The following is a 24,001-nucleotide window of genomic DNA, read 5'->3' as shown; positions in this document are numbered from 1 at the left end:
GCATCTTGCAGTCTTTTTGTAAGAATCTCGACTGATATGTCTTCATTTATGAGAAGCCGGAGTAGGTCTTCTTTCCACGCTTGTAGTATAGAGTTGTTCATGGTCGTAGGATGGTTTCTCAATATTTCTATTGCTGGTATTTTTTATCCGATAACAGTTTGCAGATGTCTAGTTGTTTCTATTTCACGATTGATGATATTGACTGGGTGGCTATTTCATGGCGTATTCTGTTCATTGGATAAGAGGATGGTAATTTTAGAATCTTCCGCCAGAATGTAGCTTCTAGTTTCGTCCAGTTTGTTGTTTTTGCAAATGGCCTAGCTTTGCTTCCCTATGTTAATGTAGGAATTACCTTTTGTCTGTAATACGATAGTATTGGTCTAAAGGAGAATTTTCAAAATGTTCAATGGATCACGCATCCTTGTTGGGCTAGTGATTGTATTTTTGATTCTAACTTGTTGATTCATTGTTTTTCTACTTTTGATTGATATATTGTGATGCCCAGGTACTTGAATGTTGTGACTTCATCTAGTTGGTTATCTTCAAGAGTCATATTCAGTGGCTTGGACTTCTTGAAGGGTAGCTGGGTCAGTGACATCACTTTTGTTTTGTCAGTATTAATATGAAGTTCGTTTTGGTTCAGGTATTCTCCCAATAACTGTAGGCTTTTTCTGTAGACCAGATGTTGTTTTATCTAATAACACAATGTCATCTGCATACATCATTATTGGTACTGGGATTGAGTTTATTTTGGGCGGATTTAGATTGCTGTTTTTCATGTGGTCTTCGAAGTCTGCAGTGTAGAGGGTGTAAAGAATTGCTGCCAGCGGACATCCTTGTTTTAATCCGTTGTTTGTCTTGATAGATGGCGTGCTGATTCCAATTTTTGTCAGTCTGATTTTTATGGAAGTATTCGGGTAGAGTAATTTGAGTGGCTCCAATATATCAGCGGGACAGTTCCATGCCGTTAGTTTTTTCCACAGATTCTGTCTTGATATGGAGTCAAACGCCATGTGGAGGTCGATAAATGCCGCATGAACCAACGTTTTGTTTTTTATTGCTTCATGTTTGATTAAATTCAGAAGCCTTAAGTTTATGTTTCTGCCAACGTTGCAAGTGAACCCTGTTTGTCGAATAGCGAATGGCTCATTTTCTAATGTCCAGCATTTTAGTTTTTATAGTAGAATTGATGTAAATAGCTTCCCTAGTGGATCAAGGAGAGCTATTGGTCTGAAATTTCTCGGGTCGTCTCTGGGACCTTGTTTGTAGATTGGAACAATCGTTGCAGTTTGCCAAGATTGGGGAATCTGGTTATTTCTGTTGATTGTGCTGAGCACTTGTTCCATGAAGCTGACCCACAGGTGTGCATGTTTCTTGATTGCTGCATTTGACAAACCATCGGGCCCTGGCGCGTGGGAGCCGTTCAATTTGTAGATAATTTCCGTCAGTTCTTGTTTGTCATATTTTATGCACCACAGTTTATTCCCGCTTGGTTGGCTAACGCATAAATCAGTGCTCATTTGGCAGTATATAGCAGAAGAAAAGTGTTGCATCCATTGTTGTTGGGAGACGTTTGCTGTCAAATCTTGTTGTTTTTTTGTGTTGTTGTTCAGCAGGTTCTATAATTCTCTAAGGTTGTGTGTTTTATATGATCTCATGATTGCTTCCACATCCTCTTTTAGTAGTGTCTTTTGGAATGTTTTTTTTTTCAATTTACATAGGATTGTTTTGCTTTTTTTATCTGCTGATTACTACTAGGGCTGTTGGTATTTCTCAGCGGATGGATTGTATTCCGCATTTCTCTTTTCCTCTCTGCCAGTTCTAAGTTGTAGGTGTATAGATGTATATTGTTGTCGTACTTCCTCTTTTCTTTGAGAAATGGTGTTAACAGGTGGTTATAGTTGAGTTTGTCTGTATCTTTTGTCAATGGATGCAGTATTTTGTTAATTAGCTCCTGGATTTGAGGTTGGGTAATTCGGTGTCTTAGGTTTTTTCCCACAACTTCTATCGGTGTACATGAGAGTTTTATTTGGGTTCCGCTAGCCCTTGGCCTTTAGCTGATAGTTGGTAGTGGTCACTTGTTGTGGTAGGATCTGTGGAAACTTAGGTTATTGATTCTCTCAGATCGTATGATAGGTAGATGTAGTCTATTACTGTTGAGGAGGTTCTTCTTATCCAATTTGGTTTAATCTTGCCTGTGTCATCAATTGGCTGCTTTACACGTGTAAGGTTCCATATGTTCATTTCTTTCTGCCATCTCTTGGCTCGCAAGGGTAAATCTGCGTTGTTCATTGGCTCTCCTTTATTCGTATACAGATGGATGTTCAAGTCGCTGCATATGATGAATTTGGCGTGGTTATATATTGTAAGGGTTTCATCTATCTTTATGAAAATTCCATCCAAAAAAGTGTTATCATTGATGGTAGCAGGATTCAAATAGATGTTCATGAAGGATATCAGACGTTGAGTTTTCTCTCGTATGTATGGTCCATGATTTTGCTGTATTTTAATTATCGTGTTTTGAATCCATGAGTTGATGTTATTAGTGCTCACTGTACTCCAAGTTGGACTCATTTTTATTAATGTGAGAAGTCCTGATGAGGGTCTTCCTTGGGATCCTTTGATGCCCGGATTCAGGAGAGTGATGAATCCATCGCAAGCGGGTTTTTATGTCAGCCATGTTTCTTGCAGACATATAATATTAAAAGATTCTAGATTGGATGATGGTTGATTGAATAGATGAGTGTTTCCCCTTGTATTCCACGTGCATATGGACCAGTTTCCTTCACTTATCTTTGATGGTTATGATTCTAGTGATGACTTCGTTGGATGTTCAGACTGCTGACTTTCAAAGATTCGTCGAAAGGGATAATTTTCATTGACTATTTCTGCTCTGTATTTTGGGTGATCTGTTAGCGATCTCATGGTTGCAGGAGTTGTCTCCCTCGGTTGTGTTCTATTCATCCTTGGTGTTTCATCATCCACTTTGGAGTACCCAGGTTTAGAGTTTTGATTTTTCTGTTTTGTTTCCCCAGGCTTCCTATGTTGTGAGACATTTGAGCATTTGAAACCGAGTTTGTTTAATGTGTCTTTCATTGGCTATATATGGCTAGACAGCACTTCCTATTCAAATTGTTCATTAGAGGGGAATGAGCAGAACAAAAACATAAAGCCTGGCAAGGTAGAATGATGCAAGAGGTGACTCCTATAAATATGGATGTGTGGCAGGACAGTGGCCTGTTACATCAATCCCTGACTGACTTTTATATGACACAGAACATCAAAGATGAGCAAATTAAAATGGTCCAACTCCACATGATAGTCATGGAAGAAAGGGACCAGCAGATTGAAAATTCTCTGCAAAATCAGTCGGAGCTTTTAAATCAAACAATGAGTGAGTTAAGGCGGATAGAGGAGAAAATGCGAGAGAGCCAAAATTCTGAGTTAGAATTAAGAAACCTCATCAAGCAGCTAAAGGCAGTACAGCAACAAACTCATTCAGAGCAGGAATCCCAATTATCTGCACTAAAAGAGGAGTGCCAAGAAAGGGTTGATTCCCTGAAAGAGAGTCAACTCAAATTGAACCAACAAGTGACATACAATAGAGTATGTTTAGAGGACATGTGTGCATATCAAAAGCAGATTAAGAAATAATTGGAAGAGGAGATTAATCAGTGGGTTATAAAGGAGGTTCATTTCGAAGCAGATTTTGACCAAGAGCGCCAGTAGCTGGGCACTGTAAAACAACAGAGAGTTCACCTCAGTGAACAGAATAACAGGCTGTGTCAGGAAAAAGATGTCCTGTGCCAGGAAGTGTGCCAGTTGAAGGCAGACCTGGAGAAAGGAAAGTCAGATCTTCAGGAACTGACTGACCTAAAAGCAGCGCATGGAAGATTGATGGGACATATGAGGCGAATAGAATTTGATCAAGAGCAGGCAACACAGCCCGAAAATGCACAGAGTGAGGAGATGCATCTCCTGCAGCAGAAATGGTCTGAGTATTCCCAGACAATACAAGAAGCACAGAAAGAAAATGAGGCCTTTTGTGATGAGAACATGGGACTCCAGAGCCAAGTAGATGCACAAGGTCATAGAAGTCAGTCAAGCCCTGATAGCAGAGCATGAGGCTCAGGCCTTTGCATACCATCAAGAGATAGGGGCTGAGAAAGAGAGATTCAAGAGGTTAGAGAGTGGCATGGCAACCCCTGATCACAGTGTGATGTCCTCTGTGCCAAGGGCTCAAGCCAATTTACCACCATATATGCGCAATGCGCTGCTAACTTCATGTCTACAAGTTCACAAGAATCAGGAAACATGAGCAGCCAGACTAAATTAGGCCCAGCATGATTGAGCCGGCAGGCCAGCGTCCATCAGAGATTGATGGACGTGCATCCCTGTTTAGGTTAAAAAATATTGTGGCCAATGCACAGACCAGGGAGACCCCTATGAAGAGAAAATCAGGGAGTTAGACGGGCAGAACCATCAGCTACAAAGGAACCACCTGGTCCACTTTGCAGATAAAAAGGAGTCTGAGTTTAGGCCCCAAAAGAGCATCTTGAAAACTTCCACCCAATCAGGGAGGTGCGGGGAGTTCTCCACCAACCCCGGAAGAAGGGAGCAGTCAGATGAGTACTCCCCTGTGCAAAAGTGGGAGTCCAAGGGAAGTGACCCAGAGAGCCCACAATACAACAGGGGAGAAGAGACTAGGCCCTGTCATTCTGGGAGAGACTCTCAGTCTCCCAGAATCAGGGAGAACCTAGTGGATAGGTATGGGACCTCAAATAGCAGCAGCTCTGAGTCTGAGGGTGAATGGACTCGGGTGCAGCGGAAAAAGAAGGCTGCCAAATAAAAGAGAACTCTAGTAAAGGACCCCATTAGACAGATAAAAGCCATTAGAAACTTCATGACCCTGTACCATAAAAATGACAAATACTCAGTCTGGGAGTATCTGGAGCTGTAAGACCAGATGATAACGTCATTTGGCATCAAAAATTATCAGAATTCTATGGAGTCTGCCAAATGGACATTCTCCCCAGAATACTCGATCTTCTTTGCTGGGCTGGAGTTTCAGAATCATTCAAGGTGGTCTACCTACAAGGCGGCCATCTTGAAGCACATTTCTGTGCACCGAAACCCCCAGAAGGCTCACTAGGTGGCCTACAACCTGCAGTGCGGAGAGGACTGGCCCTGAGAGAATGTGTCCAAGAATTGAAGCAGGCATTTAGACAAACCACTAGGCGGGTGCGCACAAACAGTAGGGAGTTCATCAATATCTATTTCCATGCACTCTCTAAGTACATTATGACGCAGTTGGTTAGGCACTTCCACAATGAAAGGACCCTGGACTGGGTAATAGAACAAGCTACCCGGATCTATGAGGCCCAAAAGCCAGTAGAAAATAAGAATTCCCCCAAAAATACCAAACCAACCAACACCCCGCTGCTGCCAAGGTGGCAGAGGTGAAGGTTACCCCCATTTTGGACTTAGGAATGGGGGGCCTAAAAATACACCTCCCACTAACCAACCAAACCAAGGCATGGAAGACCCTCTGACCAGTCCCAAGCAGGTGGTAGTCAGGCAGGGTACACCACAAATGTGTCACCTGACTCTGCCATCTACATCAGCCAAAGGGTCAAGGGGAATAGACCCATCTTGGTGTATGTATGAACTCCCCCGGCTCAGGGGGAGTTCCAATCAGGTGAGTCGGCCCCAGGAAACTTCCCTCCAAACCTCCCTCAGGAGGGCAGTAATCTTCCACGCTCTAGTTTAAATTTCTTCCCTAGGTACCCTCAAAACCACAACATTCAGAACAACCCTTCTTTCTCCTCCCACTTTCAGGAGTCTAGACCACCAAATCAGGGAGAAGGGAGACCAAGAATGGAGAGCTACCCGGGAAACCTTCCATATCAAGGCTACTCTGGGGGAAGGGACAGTTACCCTTCCCAAGAGCAGCAAAGATTTGACTCAAGACACCCGTATGATATGATATGATATTTTATTTATATCGCGCTCACACACATGTGTTTCAGAGCGTGACCAAGCAAAGGGAGGGGAACAGGGGAGAACAAAATACGATCTTACTAGGCCCAGTGACATTAAGAACGTGCAAGTGCATGGAAAAGGGAAGAGGGGGAAAGTGCATGGAGGGGGAGAAGTGGAAAGTGCGGACAGAGGAGAGAACAGAATAAATAATCAGTGGGATAAATAAGTGCAAAAAGGTAGTGCAGCCAGACACGTGGCAAGTGCATGATTAGTCAGATAGAGTTTATCTGATAAGTGCAGAGGAAGAGTGGGGGCCTGTATGGGTACGGATACAGATCCCAGTGCCAAAGGTGGCCAGAGGCAGTGCAGGAGGGAGGCAGGGTGCGCAGGTATCTGGGCCCGAAGGATAGAGGGTGACCAGATGCACAGTGCTGAGAGAAACAGATCAGTAGGGGAGAGGGGGGGGGCAAAGGCAGCAGCGAAGAGGAAGGTCTTGAGGTGCCTCCGGAACCGGAGATGGTTCTCCTCAAGTTTCAGGATGGCCGGGAGGCTGTTCCAAAGGGAGGCCCCAGACGAGGACAGAGACCTGCCCCCAGCAAGTTTCTTTGAAAAACGCCAGACCCTGAGGGAATTAGACATAGAGGAGCGAAGGGCTCGAGAAGGGAGGTATTTACGGAGGCATAGTTGCAGGTATTTCGGTACCAGGCCCCAGAAAGCCTTGTGGACAATGCAGAGGGTTTTAAATTTAATCCTTGCATCCACTGGGAGCCAATGAAGGGATTTCAGAGCTGGAGAGATACGATCCCAGGGCTTGAGGCCAAGGACAAGTCTCGTAGTCCTGTTCTGGATTAGTTGTAAAGGGCGGAGAGTGGAGGCAGGTAGATTTAGAAAGAGGCTGTTTCAATAGTCCAGCCTGGAGAGAACCAGGCCTTGGGAGACTGTGAGCTTCTGGGGGGAGGAGAGGAAAGGCAGAGTACCTCTAAGGAGGCGCAGTACAGAGTTTGAATTTTTAGAGACGTCAGAGATGTGTGAGGAGAAGAAGGCAGGCTGGCCAGAGAGTGAGGGGAAAGGATGTCAAAGGTGTACCGATGAGGAGGATCTCAGTTTTGTTGGCCAGCCAGAGAGGGTGTCACAACTGGAACGCCAGGTCCAGAGCTTGACCCAAGACCTGAGTCACATGTTGAGGGCTCAGCAGAATTTCAGATTAACATGGATGCTCAGAACAGCTCGAACCCAGGGTCGGGCGCCCTGGAACAATGATGGGGGAAGAACCCTGACAACCAACAGGTTCCAGAGGAGGAGGTTCGGGAGGAAGGGGATGCAAAGCCCAAGAGGAAGCTTCCTTCCTTACCTGTGAAAAGCCCCTAGAAACCTCTGAACTTGAACCCAAATCTCCTAACCCCAAAAAGGTTGCAACCTAGGGAAAAGAGGCTAAGTAGGAGAAACAAAGGGACAAAGAAGACCCATTTTGTGGAGGAAGTCAGTGTCCTCCAGTTTGAAGGGGAAGAATCCTTGGGGGATTCTGGGAAGAAAGTCTTCTCTTTCAAGGATAGAGGGATTCCGTCCAAAGAAAAATGGGTCCCAAAAGACCATTGTGAATAAGTGATCCCAAGCCAACCTCCTATCCAAAAGCAGCATTTGAGCAACTTAATTCAGGAAGGGGGGAGAGTCACCAAATTCCCCTCACATCTCTTCCTGGACAACTCCAGAACTTCGACGGGAATGCCATTCCCATAGAGGGGACTGCAGATCTGGAGATCAAAATTGGGCATCACAGGGTGAAACACCTGGTTATAGTCGTTACTCCAGAGGGGACCCACTGTCTCTTAGGGAATGACCTTCGGAGGTTGTCTCCACTAACAGACTGTGTGAACATGGTCCTCTGTACACAGACTAACCGGTCGATAAAATTAAAACAGAGCACCAACTATGTAAGTATAAATGGCACATGCCACATGGTTGAGCATCAGTCTGACCAAATTGAATTCCATTTTAGGAACAATCAAGTCCCCGACATTACTGTAATTGCTGTAGGACAACAAACTGGTGATGGGAACCCTTCTCCATTCCTGAAAATCAAACTTCCTTCCAGTTCTAAGTAGCATTCCACACTGGAAGGAAATACCCTGAAATTGTATACTGATCCTCAATTTGAAAACCTAAATCCCATGATAAAAAGTGATGCGTTTTAGGGGGGGAGCCTAAAAATACACCTTGTTTTTATTGTGCACCACATTCATTATCGGGGAAGGAGTCCCTGGCTGGTGTGCCATGTAATAAAACTGTGACAAGACCATAAGATTCAGTATGTAGATTAAGCTGGGAGATGACCAGCTTTTCCTAGAGTTTGTCCAGGAAAAGTGTGATGGAGATCAGACGATAGTTAGCCGGAGAGGAAGGATCGGCCAAGGGCTTCTTTAAAAGGGGGTGCACAAGAGAGTGCTTAAGGGGGAGAGGAAAGTTCCAGTGGCAAAGAAGTGATTGCAGAAATCGGCCAGGGCTGGAGCAAGGGTGTCGATGTGGTCCTTGATGGTTCTGGATGAGCGGATGAGCAGGGGAGAACCTGCTTTGATGACAAATTCATAGATCGGACTTGTCTAGAAACATCGTCATGGATGAACTGGGGAAAGGAGGAGAAAAGAGGAGGAGAGACGACCTCAGACGGGCCAGGAGTGGTAGAGGAGGAGGAAGAGGAGGTAGAGGAGGAGAGGGTGGACAGATGTCTTGAGTTTTAGTAGTGAAATGAGAGGCCAAGGGCATGCAGAGGGCCTGGGACGGAACAGGAGAGGTAGAGACTGCAGCAGGATTGGCCAGCTCCAAATAATGTTAACGTTCAAAGCCTTAAATTGGATTCCGAACTGGAAATAAAGGGGCTGGGGTATACAAAGTATTAAAGTACTTGATTAAGACAAAATACGATTTGTGGGACTGGAATAAAAACAATGACCACGTTTCCACCTTAAAAAGCGATCAGCAAGTGTCAAAAGTGGTGCATAGGTTTAAGAGACCACAATTGTATCTTATTTTGAGTCCAAACCCTTAAATGTGCATGCTGATATTGCGCTTACGCATACATCAACTCCCTCGCTTTACTGTCCTGGGCCCTCAGTTGAAACTACAGCCGGGTGAAAGATACTGTCTTGTCTATAAATTGCAGGACTCCCCGGAAATAGCGAAACATCTATTCACGGCGGAGTGAATGAACTTAAGCTCTCTTTAAAGGTGCCCCTATGTGGGCCTTGTAAATGAATATGATTCTATAAAACCAGTTAATTTCTGGAACTATTATTTGAACTCCGAATCTGTGTCGCTGCATATTGCACTTTATGGGGTCCGGTTGCAAATTAAAAAGCAGATAGGCGTTGGACCTAACTAGATCAGATATTTAACAGTTACTGAGACGCTTGTCTATTTGGGAACATACGCTCAAGCTAATTTGCACTTTGCTTACTTGCACATAATTGGCAGGACTGAACTGTATGCTCATTTGCACATTGCCTATTTGCACATATTTATATATAACATCAGATTACTAATCTGTGTAGTATGATTTATGAACACATATTTCTGGTGGATGACTATTTTATTAATGTTATTATATGTGAATTGAAAGACTAACAAAAGAGTCAAATATGATCTTTTATAAGGAGGAAAACTGAATGTATTTTAAGGTCTGCTACCTTTTTTGTATATTTGAAAGGAACTTGGGGTTGGTCATCCTAGGTTACCTGGGTGCAACCAGACGTGGACTCCCTGCTCACTGTGCTTAGAGAGGCTCAGCTTCACCTCACTGATGATGCCCAGCAAGGCTGAAACACGTGTATGGGGTTGCTGATGGTACTCTTGTTCAGAGAGGAATTGCCATAGTATTTCGGTGCTGGACTGCCCTTGTGGGCGGTACAAAGACTGATATGCAAATGGATATTTCCCATCTGTGAAGGTACAGTGAGCAAAAAGCAATGGCTGCGAACTCTCAATGTGGTTAATAACCACTGAACAGGTTATCATGCCTTGTTCTTTCGAGAGAGGGGCGCCTGCTACCTTTTTTGTATTTTAAGGTCTTTTATGAGTTGCATTCTATTGCTGTCATTTTATTGTGGATTATATTTATATGTAAAAGTAATGATTTGTAAGAGGTCGTCTGACTAATTACAATTAAAAAAATAAAAATAAAAAGCTTTTCCGGTACTGCTTATTGAAAACTAACACTAGTGATCCCAGATCATCACAAGGTAAGGAGGAGGATGCCATTTCACCACTGCTTCTTCAGAATCTGATACAAGTATCCCTGTTTATTTATTTGTATTTGTAAAGCGCACAAACAGCCCACAGGCATCGAGGCGCTGTTGCCGAGATTGTCTTATTTGCACATATTTGTCTTAGTTACGCAGGTATGATTAGCTCTAGGTTACATTGAGCTTGAAAACAGTGTTGCCTTAGTAACATGTGGAGATATTGGTACAGGAGACATGCATTAGCTGTTGGTTACAGAGAACAGCAGTCAAGCAAGAGGAGCTTAGGTGAACAGCAGGGTTTTGATTAGTTTCTTGAATGCTAGGTGACATTGAGTGATCCTAGCTTGTGGAGGGAGGGGATTCCAGTGTGTTGCTGCCAGTACTGGTAAGCTGAATCCTCCTGCTCGCGCTCTCCTGGTTTTGGGAACGGATATCTTGTTAGCATAGGCTGTTCTGGTGGGTCTGGTGGGTACTTGCTTGACAACCCTTTGCACCAGGTACAACGGGGCCCGGTTGGGAAAACATTTGTGTGTTATGGCGAGGGCTTTAAAGGCTATCCTCTCTTTGATGGGGAGCCAATTAACTTGCTTTCCTGTGTCAGAAATGTGTTCCCTTTTGGAGAGGCCAGTGGCTTCCCTAAGGGCATTATTCTGGACTGTCTGTAGTTTGGAGAGGTTTTTATTGGAGGTCCCTAAGAAGAGGGCATTACAATAGTCTAGTCTAGATCCGATTATTGCTCTTGCAATGGTAAGACATTTTGGCTTCGAGAGATATGGTCTTAAAGCGTTGATAAGTTTGGAGTAATATGCAGAGGTGGAGGCAATGGCATTGACCTACTTGTTCATTGAGAGGTCCGAGTCGAGGTAGACACCCAGGGTCTTTACCGTTTGCAGTACTGGGATTGATGAATGGTCAATAGTAAAGGAGCTGTATTGTTTATCCAACTTCTCGAGTGTGGCTGGAGATCTAATTATCAGAAGCTCGGTTTTATCCCCATTGAGGCATAACCAGTTTTCTGCCATCCACGTTTGAATTGTGGAGTAGATTGACTCGAGGGTAGCCTTATCGGCTTCATAGTAAGGGGGATGAGAATCTGTGTGTCATCAGCATAATTGGTATATGTCATGCCCAGGGCGTCCAGGATCTGGAACAGCGGCCTGCTAAACAGGTTATAGAGGGTGGGGGAGATGCAGGATCCCTGTGGGACTCCACATTTAATGAGGCTTGGGTAGGCTGAGTCAGAAAATACTTTCATAACCCTTTCCTGAAGAAACGAGGTGATCCAAGCTTTGGCTGCTGGGGAGAAGTTAGCGGCAGTGGAGAGGTGGTGACAGAGTGTATTGTAATCCATCAGGTTGAATGCCGCTGATAGATCAAGGAGCAGAAGGAGCGCAGGTTTGCCCGCATCTCTCAGGTCGTCCGTTTGATTTTTTAAGTCTATGAGAGCAGTTTCGGTGCAGTGCCCTGGGCGGAATCCCGACTGCCTAAGATCAAGCACATTCTTTGCCTCCAAAATCTTCTGGATTTGCAAGTATGCTGCCTTGTCAAGAATTGTTAGGAGAAAAGGGACTGTTGTGATGGGTCTGTATTTCCCTGGGACAGTTGGGTCAAGGGTCAGCTTTTTAAGGAGAGGGCGTACCCATGCTTCCTTGAGACTAGTGTGGACACGGCTTTATTGGAAGGAGGCGTTGATGAATGCAGTGAGAAAAGGGGCAAGGGGGGTGGTGCAATCCTTAATAAGTTGAGCTGGGTGGGCATCCCCCTTGCAGGCGGATGGTTTGATTGAATTCAGGAGAGCGATAACCTCTTGTTCACTCATGTCCTTAAACTCAAAGGATGGGGTGTCATTGCTGGTGATAGTCTGTGTAAGGGTTATCTGGTGACTAAGGGCTTGTTGATGGGCTAGGATTTTGTTCTGGAGCAGGATAAGTTTGTCCAGCATGGCTGTTTGGATTTGGTTGCACCAATCTTCATCCTTGTGGAGCGTTAGTGGAGGAGGGGTAGTGGGTGTTTCCAACTCCCTAAAGATGGCAAAAATGTCCTTGGTATCACATTTTGTATTTGCTATCCTTGAGTTGAACGAGGAGGCTTTTGCTGTAATGATTTCCGTTTTATATTCTTTGGATATGGTCTTGAGGGTAGACTTGGTGGCGTCGTCAGGGTCTGCTTTCCAGTGGAAAAGCTTATATAGTTCACCTTACTAACCTATCCTGGTTCAAGATAGGTTTTTTGGGATGTAACTGCAGTGTGACGTGATTAGTGGACAAAACCAGCTGACAACCGCCTAGACACTGAGCATGGAGAACGTTGCATTGTTCATACTGCAATCCCTGTCATTTGAATGGATATTAAAGACAGCTGAGCTCTGCTCTATGGCTGAGTCTTCCATTCTTGGTGCAGGGTATTTCCAGGCCCCAGTTCCACTTGCCTGTACATTGGAAGGCTGCCAATAGTCCCCTGACAGCTTTTACAGGTGTTAGCGAGAGAATGGTTGCTAAGACCCCTCTGCAATAAGACCCCCTTGTCCTGCCGCATGCCCAAAGAGTCGGGTCATAACCCACGAAGAACAGGTAAAAAAAGACCACAAGTGGATGTTTGAGAGGTCGTCAGGAATCACCTTGGAGAAATTCCTGCCTGCTCTCCGTGGGACACCAAGCAGACCGGACAGCAGAGTGGCAGATTAAAGGGAAAGGCGGTGTCCGAGGACTTCAGCAGATCAGCACAGTATCACTCAGCCATATCACAAACATTGGGACGGGAAAGTTGTTGTTTGCTGATTGTTTTGTGTTGTTGTGAAGAAAAGAGAAAAGAAAACCAGTATTCTAGGCGCTTAGCTTGCTTTATGGATGAAAGACAAAGAAAAGATAAAAAAGACTATCCGTTTTAAGCAGAGAGCTTAGTTATGGACGATTTACATGTGGAAATCCTGTTTCTCGGTGGTAGCATAGCTCTGTTAGGTTGCAGAAGGTAGTGTCTTAGTTTATCTCACGGAGATGTTATCCTATGCGATGGTATAGAAGAAGAACCATATATTTGTTGGAAATCCCTGGTTGAAAGCAGGAAAAAGGCCGAATGTAAGGTTATGTTGTTCGTGTTGTGTTTTGAAGTAGCGTTGCGATTTTGGGGGTGTATTCTGAACTATCAAGACCTTTGCCTTAGAGTTGTGATGTCACATGTAGAGTTCATAAATAGGACATGGAGAGTTGTGATGGACATGAAGACCCGTAGTGAGAAGCAGAGTTAAAAAAAGGTGATGTTTTTTAACATGGCAAGATGATAGTCAAGTTGTTATAGACGATTATACCCTTTTGGGCGAGGCTCAATGAGCACATGAAAGAATTGTAGGTTGGCCTTTAAGGGCAGAGAGCACAGTGTGTGTGGGGCATGGAGCACACTCTTGTTCATGGTGGTGAGTCAGAGAGGCTGTTGCAAGTTTTGTGGAGATTTTTTGTGGCTTTGAGAGAGCCCCGTCTACGCCAGTGGTATGCGAATTTGGTCTTATAGAAATTCGATATGCCATTATGAATCAGCCAGTCTTATATTGACTGCGGATATGGAATAATAAAGTTCTATTCCCATTTAGGGAAGGTTTGGAGGAGCTGCTATCAGTACCAGGCAGCAGGAAGCTGTCTTGGTTTAGGCATGTAATAATTATGCTCTCTTACCTTCCGTTAGGGGATTTATGGAGTGACACCACAAGCACTGGCATGGCTATAAAGTAGGGGTCAAGAACAAATTTAGAGAGTGAGCTTGGAGTAGTATGATTGACAATTGCCTGTCACGGGAAAAGGCCAGGGCTTATTTACAGCTCAAAGACATCTGGGGGCTGGAGGCATATTTGGACCTTCATATGTCTATGAAATTAAAAAGCTGGTTGGCAAAGGTTCCGAATGGGCACACTCCCATTAGCTTATTTGTCCGCAAGGAGGAAAAATGGGTCTGATTCCACAATCCTATGTCCTTTTTGGGGGGCGAAAAGATGAGGCGCATTTCTTTTTTTTCTGCCGGGCAAGGGGGCGTTGGCTCATCCCGGTCTGGAGTCAGCTAGACTCCCCCACAATGTTGTCTGCCCTACGACTTTTAAAAGGGGGCACCTCGCCAGTATCGGTGCTAGCTGTTTCATCCTTTTTAAGAACTGTTTTTATAAGACAATGTTAGTGTCCAGATACATTTTTGGGCCACCTATATACTTGGGAAGGTTGTTGGCCAAGGACTTTGTTATTCAAACAGCACACTGACTGACCGGTAGACCATATGCACTGAACTACAGGTGCACCAAAGTAATTTAACAGTCCTAGAATTGAAACCCAAATCAAAATTCACACCTCAGATGGCTACTGACAATTTCATTGATACTTGTCAGCAAGCAGTGATTAACGACATTCACAAACATCTTGATGCCACCAGAAGAAAGCGGCACAGACCAAGACCTAATCTTAGTTGGACTGAAAGACAGGCCCTCAACACACTAGGGTCAGATACCAGTATAGTTATCAAAGGGGGTGAAAAAGGCAGCAATGTGGTTATACTTAACAGACAAGACTACATTCACATGGGCGTGGCGCATCTCGCGACTCCAGGCTGTTACAAGACTCTCACCAGCAATCCTACCCAGACAATTGTTCACGCTCTGCATACAGAGATTTTCAAATGGCACCGATTAGGGCTCCTCACTGATGATGAAAGAAACGTTCTGTCCAGTAAAGAGACAACATTTCCATCGATATATGTCTGGCCTATGATTCACAAACCCCTTGAGACTTTTCCCGCAGCCAGACCGATCATGAGTGGCATTGGATGGGTGACAATAAATCTATCTGAATATATCGACAATGCCATTAGCCATTTTTCTACCGTCATTCCGGTACAAGATTATGAATGGAAAGCGGGGTCCATGTTATCCACACTTGATGTGTCCGCTCTATACACCTCAATTGACCATGATCTGGCAATCAAGACAATTGATTATATTTTCAGGAAGCATTCTGCATCTCATATACAACATGTTGACATGATCAAATCTCTACTTCAATTTACACTTGACAATAACATTTTCCTGTTCAATGACAGGTACTATGCTCAAGTGAAAGGTGTCACGATGGGGGCCAAATATGCTCCAACTCTGGCAAACCTCTTCATGGCCCATTATGAGGATGCTCACGCACTAAATGACAATTGGCCTCATTAGGAGTGTGGTGGCCGCGGAATGAACGGTGCCGCCACATTCCGAGTGTGCTCGCGGGTGCCGCTCTGGAACGCCTGGTCGGACCAGGCATGCAGCACGGCACCCGCAAGCAGTACAGGTTGCTAACAACGGGCCTGTTATCAACGGCCCAGTTGTTAGCATCCTCCCCATTCCCATCAAATGGGAATGGGGACATACCGGGTCCAGGTCCTGCAAAAGGGAATTACCGGGCCCTCCAAGGCCGGATGCAAACTGGTTGAGACCCCTGTCAGGCTTCTATCGCTGTGGAACATGCAACATGTGCAAATCTGCTCATGGCAACTGCAACAGTTTCTCCCTAAAACAAGGTGGGGAGATAACGATAAAAGACTTCGTCAACTGCAGGACCACCTATGTGGTATATGCAATCACATGTGTCTGCAAGAAACTATACATTGGGAGCACCATAAGGCAACTTAGAATCAGAATTAGGGAACACCTGGCAAGGCTCAACAGCCAAGATCCCAGGTTCCCTTTGGCACAACATTGGCAGAACTTCCACCAACTGTCAGACAAGAGAGAGATCAGATTCATAGGCCTGATGAGAGCCAATACTAGCAAATGTGGGGACAACCACACACTGATGATTCGGCAGATGGAAGCCAAACTCATCTGCAAGTGCAAGGGCACTAAAGATGGGCTCAATGTGAAACACGAAATGAATGTGTTTCTTTAAGACTGCTTCTAACTTAGCCAGTTATGTCACAATCTGTCTCATCCTGCCATGTACTCACCACAGTGCGAGTATAGCACTGGACTGATTTGTATGTGAAATGTGCAACTCAAGTGTTCTTTTTCAATTCAACGTACTTCTCAGTAGGCCCTCCATTCTACACCTCATGCACCCCTACACTGATGCTTCTACACTAGATCCATGGGATACTAAGTGTTTCAGATATGTAACTTATTTAATGTTATTGTTGCACCGAACCATTTTATTTTATCTTCACCTAATATGCTAATCATGTAGGTTTAATGATCTGCTGCACGACCATTCTCAGCAAAACCAGTGCACTATGACTTTGGGTGCTAAAAGATGACACTGACTTAGTGTTGTACTGTGTGATATCTGCGCTTATGAGATATTCTTTGCAACATGCATCACTCCATGCTAAACAATATAAAGCAACCAGCGTTGGAAGAAGCACCCACATTCCCTACATTGACTTTCAGGTGAACAAGTGTGGGATCCCTCATCATTTCACCCCAGATCTCACTATTTGCTAACCATGCCACGCCTATCACACTTAGGACCACTCACTTGCTCTGTCTACACGTCATCATTCACTCCGCCTCCTGGCAACAATGCTTGTATGCTAATCATGCCCTTTATGCCTGTGACTCACTCTGGCATGGCCAGCTTATCACGCTAGCCTTTATTGTGCCTTTGATAGAAACAGCATACCTCGTTTATACGCCACTCATAAGCAATGCCACTTCTCCTCAATTTTGCACATCATGCTTTTTTAGACATGGACAAACTGATTTATCAATGTTGAGCGCATATATGTCAATATTGACAACTTTTCGCATGGATCATGAGTTTAGAGTGTGTGGTGTCACGCGCACGGATGCGCGTGACGTCACCGCTCAGTAAAGTATAAACACTGGTGCAACAGTCAATCGCTGACAAGAACCGGGCCCGACGCCAGTGGCAGAAGTTCTGTACGCCTGATCTCCTGCAGAAGTACAACTCGCTCACAAGATTTCTGAGGGAGCAAATCAGACAGCACCATGGAGAGAAGTGGGAGGCCGCAACAGCCAAGCTGAAGGAGGCAGACAACTCAGTATGGAAAATGACTTGGTGCCTAACTGAGAAGAAGGGGCCAAGCCCACCAATCCAGGGACAAACCCACCTTGCATGCAGCAACAAGGACAAGGCAGAGGTCCTCGCTGAGACACTCGATACTCTGTTCGCCCCGAACACGGTGAGTAGGCTCTCAGACAGAGTGGAGGAAGAAGTTGAGAAGCATCTTGCAGAAGACCGAACTGGGATGGGAGCAGAAGATATCAAGGAGTGCACAAGCTCTGAGGTAGCAGGACTTGCAGAGAAGCTGGCGAATGGCAAGGCACCAGGGAGTGACGGAATAAACAACCTGGCAATCAAGAACCTCCCGCCGGCAGCAATGGAACACCTCACAGAGATCTTCAATGCATGCTTGAGGCTCCAGCACTTCCCGAGATCCTAGAAGGAAGCAAGGGTCATCATTTTCCCAAAGGCTGGCAAACCACTGAGGGATCCTGCGATCTACTGCCCCATCAGCCTGCTCTCTGAATTATCGAAGCTCCTGGAGAAGGTCCTCCTCGCCCGATTTAGCGACTTCGCCTCCGAAAGAAATCTACTAGCAAAGGAATAGTTTGGATTTCGAAAGGAGCATGCAATGACCCATCAGCTGGAGCGAGTGGTGGACACCATCAGTCACGGATTCAACAACAAGAAGACCAGAGGAATCATCTTCTTAGATGTCGCCAAATCATTCCACCTAGTCTGGCACAAGGGACTGCTGCACAAGATGATTGGCCTGGTATTTCCGAACTACCTGGTGAAGACGATTGCAAGCTACCTGGGAGACCACACCTTCCATGTCGCTGTGCGGTCTGAGATTTCATCATCACATCCCATCTGAACAGGTGTGCCACAGGGATCGAACCTCGGACGCTTCCTGTTGAACATCTTCAACAACGACATCCCAACAGATCTCCGCAAGATCGACCTGGCACTGTATGCGGACGATGAAGCAGTCATATCCCAATCACTCAGCGAAAAGGAAGTGGCAAAGAACCTGCAAGCTTCATTGGATACCATCTCGATGTGGTACAGCGACTGGCGAATAGAACTCAACATCAGCAAGACAACTGCAATGCTGTTCACCAGAAAGAAGATCAAGGAGCACCCGCAGATCAGCCTCAACGGAGAGACAATCAAGTAGGAGAGCAGAGGCCGCTACCTCGTGTGACCATGGACAGCAAACTGAACTGGGGAAGCCATATCGAGAATACTCAGCAGAAGGCAACAGGAAAGATGGCAGCGCTGTACCCACTCCTGCACACCAAGTCCATACCCCTCCGGACAAAGATCAATGTCTACAAGGCGATCATCAGACCTACCCAGACGTATGCCTTCCAGCATGGATGACCTGCCATGAGCGACACCAGAAGAGTCTTCAGATAGTCCAGAACAAGGCCCTGCAGATATCGTCTGGAGCTCCAATAATTACAAGGATAGCTGACCTTCACAGAGAACTGGCCACCGAGATGTTGGATGAACATCTAGCGAAGCTGAGGAAGAACGTCTGCCGAGGACTGGATCAGAACCCAAACCCTCTGATCAGAAGACTCACTGCCACCACTGGAAAACCCTTTGACCGCTACCTGCGGCCTATCACGGCGAAGACCCTGTGAAACATCCCCTCCCACAAAGACCAAGAAGAATCCTAACCCATGACTGCATACTCAAACTGAGAAGATGGAGTAATGAGGCTCAAGCTTCGGTATCCAAAAATCACAGCTGAGGGATAAAATCTATCAGCAAGAAAAAGACAGACAGCTGCGCAACCAACACGAGAAAGACGAGTGGGACGATTCCCGACAAGGAATTCCGCATCCATTAGGTGAGTTCTCCATCCAATTTCCCATCCACCGACTTCTGTTTTTGACAAGCGTATCCGTTACTGTTTTGCCAGTGGAATACATTTTGTTATCGGCAGCGCATCTCCAAGCGCAAGCTATCTGCAGTCTGAGCTCTTCGAACCGAATATCCAACATTGACATGGCAGGATCATTGCAATCCTAAGCATGTCGTCTCAATTCCATTATTTATTAACGTGCCTGCCTCACTCTGTTCCAACACAATGGGCTACCCCAGTCTGTTACATATAGCTTTTGGAAGCGTCTTTAAGCTTTGTGCAACCAAATTGTTCAAAATCGTATCCATTATACTGTCATGGCAGGATCTCTGTTCTTTCAAAATGCGATTTAATTTGGATCTTAACCACCATTGCTCTCGTTATATATATGTTTTATTTACACTAACATGCAATCTCAACTCTCCACAGGACGTTACATTAGAGCCAGCCTTTGTTGCCAAGTCATACTATCAATCAGCCAACGTTTACAGGACTGATTGGTAAGTCAATGCTACTACCAACCAGCACTGCTGAGCAGCATCCCTTGTGCCCTCTAATTAGGACGATTGTCATACTTCACAGTTCCACAAACAGGACCGTTTCCTATCTGCATTTCGAGCATTGTAATAACTGGAACATGACACGAGGACCATTAGGGTATGTTCACACTAGCAGCATGATTCTTTGTGTCACGGACACATCCACACTATTATTAATTGTGGGCCACCCACTTATTTGCTTTCATTTCATGTGACATACAGGTCAATCCAAGACGCTAGCTTTGGTGAGTCCCACTCGAACTTTCCTAGCATCCCTACGCACAGCAAACTTCTCCTGTCACTTGCACAGTAACCCTACCACGGTCACCATGACACTTCCCAACCTCTCCGACACTACAAGACAAGCATAGCCCACCGACCACACCAGTGCTTCACCCCACCAAATGGTGACACTATCAGTTTTGGGACTTTTGGGTGTTTCTTCCACCCCACCTTCTTTCATTGCATAAAGAACATATGAGAATTCTTATGGCACCAACCCACAACAACTTATGTACTCGACAGAATTTAAAAACACTGTTTACTAAGTTACTAAATGTATTGTATGTTCAACCCTTATGTTTTGAATGATTTTCATCCCCATGTCCATCTTTTGCTCTTCCTGTCCTCGCCCCTCGTACCCTGACCATGGCATGAATTGATAATGTCTGTATTTTTTATGCAATTGTTTCTGATTTCTGTTCGACTATCAGCCTTGACAAAGACCAAGGGCCTGATCACGACTTTGGCGGTAATGCCAGTGGTATTACCGCTGGCGGTATTAGCCCTACCGCCGAACTCCCCGGCGCTAATAGCGCCGGATCACGAGTTTGGCGGTAATGTAATTCCTCATTCCCATTGAGCCCATTCGGGAATGCCCCATTCCCCATTGGGCTCAATGGGGAAAACCCGCGCTCTTACCACCGGCGGATTTCCCGCCGGCGGTTATAGTGCAAATTTTTGGTGGATTTCCCCCCAGCTCTGGTAATAGCGCGACCGCCAGATTTAAGGGTTACCTCCAAAGTCGTGATGAGCCTCCAAGTGTCGAAAAACACGTGTTGGCTGAAGTGTTTCTTTGAACATTCAAGATTACCAGGGTAATTCATAGAATTTCACACAAAACTGGCGTACGCAGCTGGCGCACACTGTGCGCGTGCGAATGTCTGCACCAGCCGCGTTCGCTAAAATCAATTTCCGCGCACAGTGTATTCATGGATTTTAGCCTCCAAAACCAGCGCTGATGCAGAGTGGCGCAGCGACCCTGCAGCAGCGCCAGTTACGCCCCCAAGAACGCCCTTGCGCAAGGAAAAGTCATCAAAATCCCCAATTCAGCGCAAAGGACCGCGCTAACCCTGGACCAGCTTACAGGGCTGCCAAACAGCAAAGGCAAGCAGGGAACGTGTATTCCTGGGGTTCGCGTGAAGTTTGACACGCGAAAGGGCCCTGTGCGAGCGGGGTAGGTGTATTAGGGGGTTCGCGGGAAGTCTCACATGCGATTTCAGCAGGGTACGTGTATAACTGGGGTTCGCGGGAAGTTTGAAACGCGAAAGGTCCCTGTGCGAGTGGGGTACGTGTATTCCTGGGGTACGCGTGAAGTTTGACACGCGAAAGGGCAACGCCGTGCGCAACACGTCACGGACGCGCTTACGCGCAATGGGCCTTTGGTCCAATGAAATCGCATGCTGACCCGCTTACGTGCTAAGGGCCTTTCCTCGAATTACACGCTGACGTGCACATTTTTCACGTGCCAAATCACTCCGTATCAAGCTGGCCATGCATACACACACGGAAGACCACACTCCTGCCCTGAAGGCCATTTTCCTGCCCCCCAGATCCCCGAGCACGCTCCCACCTGCCATCTGCTGCTGCCTGACTGTCTGCTGCCCACGTGCCCTGCTATTTGGTGCCTGCACATCAGCCATCTGCAGGGGTCCAGTTGCTGTGTCCACCCCTGCTGGAACAGAAGACTCCTGACTGGGATACTATCGCTCCATAGCCCTGCCCCAGGACCCAGTTGCCCACCCACTCCTGCCTCTGGGGTTGCCATGTCGGGCACATCTCCATCTGGCACCACTGGCAACCCCCAGCCACAGAGGCAGAGGGCCACCAGCTTCACTGCCACCGAAGTTGGTGTCCTGGTGGAGTATGTCGTGGGGCATTATGATGCCCTCTTCGGAACATCATGAGCCAACAAGTAAGGATGGGAGAGGATCTGGTACGACGTTGTGGTTGCCATCAAAGCAGAGGGGGTGGCAACCCGCAACATCAAGCACGTCAAGAAGCGCTGGGACGACGTCAGGGCCAGGACCCTCCACAAGGCCCGGCGCCTCGCGGAGGGGGGCCGAGCATGCATGAGTAACATCCAGATGAGGGTCCTGGAACGCGTAGGCCCAGCGCTCCACGCCCAGATCCTTCGGAGGCAGACCCGTCCGGAGTTGAGCGGTAAGTGGCCAAGCATTGCTGTGTGAGACAGGGCATGTTGCAGTGTGCTGCTAGTCTGATGCTTGCCTGTATGTGTGACATAGGCCATGTATGGATGTGTGTGTGCATGGACATCATGGTCATGCATGTGAGACCAGTTATGTGTAAACCACATGGTTGGTGCATGTGTTTTAATGCAACATGGGGAGCTCTATGCGGAATGCACACATGAAAGCATGGCTGTCTCTGTTCCTGGACATGAAGGGGGGGTGAGGAATGGGTTCTAATGTCATGTACTTGTATGGTGCACGTGTGTGTGTGTGCCAGAGAAGTGTGTGCGTGACTTTGAAACGCCATGGCTGCATGTGACTTTGAAGGCAACATCTTGGTTTACAGGGGCCCTTCTACATAGCTGTTGATGTTGATTGCAGGCGCCGGGACTGTTTCTGCATGTGTGTTGTGTGCATTGACCCATGGGTTGTGGAATGACAGGATGGAAGTGACATTTGACAGTGCCACTCATGTGTTATTGGTTCCTGTCTAGGGTATTTTGTACTGTACCCTGATGCTTGTGTTCTATGTCTCCCTCTATGCAGCGTCAATTGAAGAAGAAGGCGGAGATGGCACTGTGGAGCCAAGCGGCGGGGATGCCTCCACTGGGCGGGGACGCAAGTCCCAGCCACCCTCCCAGGAATTACCATCATCTGGGACCGAGGGGGCTGGTGAGGCGTCTGCCACAACGGCTGTGGCGGAAGGGCCGGGTGAGCCCCCACAGGGGCTTCCAATGGCGGAAGACGGTGTGGAGACATCCAGGTTGCTGGTCTCCACAGAGGAGGAGGAGCCCGCTACTGAGCCGCACATGGGGGCTGGTGGGGGTAGTACCACTGGTGCAAGTGGTGCAGTCCAGGGCCAGGGGCAGGAGGCAGCACAGGTCACTGCGGAGGGGCCTGTGCATGTCGCTGTCCCTGACCCTGTGACTGCACCACCATGCACCAGCAGGGAGGACCCGTCCCAGGCCCGTCCGCAGGTAGGGGAGAGTGCCATGTCATCTGCCTCTCCACTACCTACGGATGAGGGGTCCCACGAACGTATGGGCTCCAACCTGGTTGGTGGGTCCCTACATGTGTTGCGCACTCTGGCGGACCTCTCCTCCTCTTTGGAGACTATGCGCCAGTCGTTCTCCACACCGTCTTCCGGCCCAGATTCCACCAGGGCCCCCTGTGGACCTGGCCCGACCAACACAGCCAGCTTGGTGGAGCTCACATCCCTGCCACAGTCGGGAGTCGTTGGCCCAGCATGGGTGGACACCACAACTGGAGACCAGCTGATGGAGGATGTGCAGGCACCATCAGACACGGCACATGGACAGGAGCAGCAGGAGCAGGCTCTAGGTGGGAGCAATGATGGCTTGGAGCCTTCAAAATTGGAGGGGCAGGCATCGTCCAGAGGGCAGGAGGACCCAGGACTGGAAGTGTCTTCCGTGTGGCAGCGGTTAGGCCATGCTATAGATGCGGAGCGGCAGCGGGCAGAAGAGGCACGGCTCACGATGGTCAGGGTGGAGAACTCCATGCGGAGGGCCCTGAGGCGGGCCGAGTGCCTCGCGGCAATTCGCAGGGAGTTGGAGGAGAACATGTTGTCGTCCCTGTGAACCCTCGGGGCCATGGAAGAGGACCGCCTCCAGGACATTGAGCAGGAGTTCGATGATGCCCTGGCCCGGGACATCCAAAAGTGAGCCGTCGGACTAGCCCGCTGCCCTTGTAAATAGTTTTTAGAGTTAGGTTTCCTTTATGTTTTCCTTTTATTTGTGGTCAATGGACAATGCCACCCAAATTTGTATATAGTCATATTTTTAGGTATGTAGGTAGGTAGGTTTCATTAGTTTGGTTGGGATCATGGACCCTTTACATCCTTGGACAATGGATTGTATATAGTTTCATCATGTATCCTTTTTTTTTTGTTTTGCATTATGGACAT

This window comes from Ambystoma mexicanum, chromosome 4q, assembly GCF_040938575.1.
Source record: "Ambystoma mexicanum isolate Mex_15411 chromosome 4q, UKY_AmexF1_1, whole genome shotgun sequence".
NCBI lineage: Eukaryota > Metazoa > Chordata > Amphibia > Caudata > Ambystomatidae > Ambystoma > Ambystoma mexicanum.
This window is presented reverse-complemented; position numbering follows the sequence as displayed.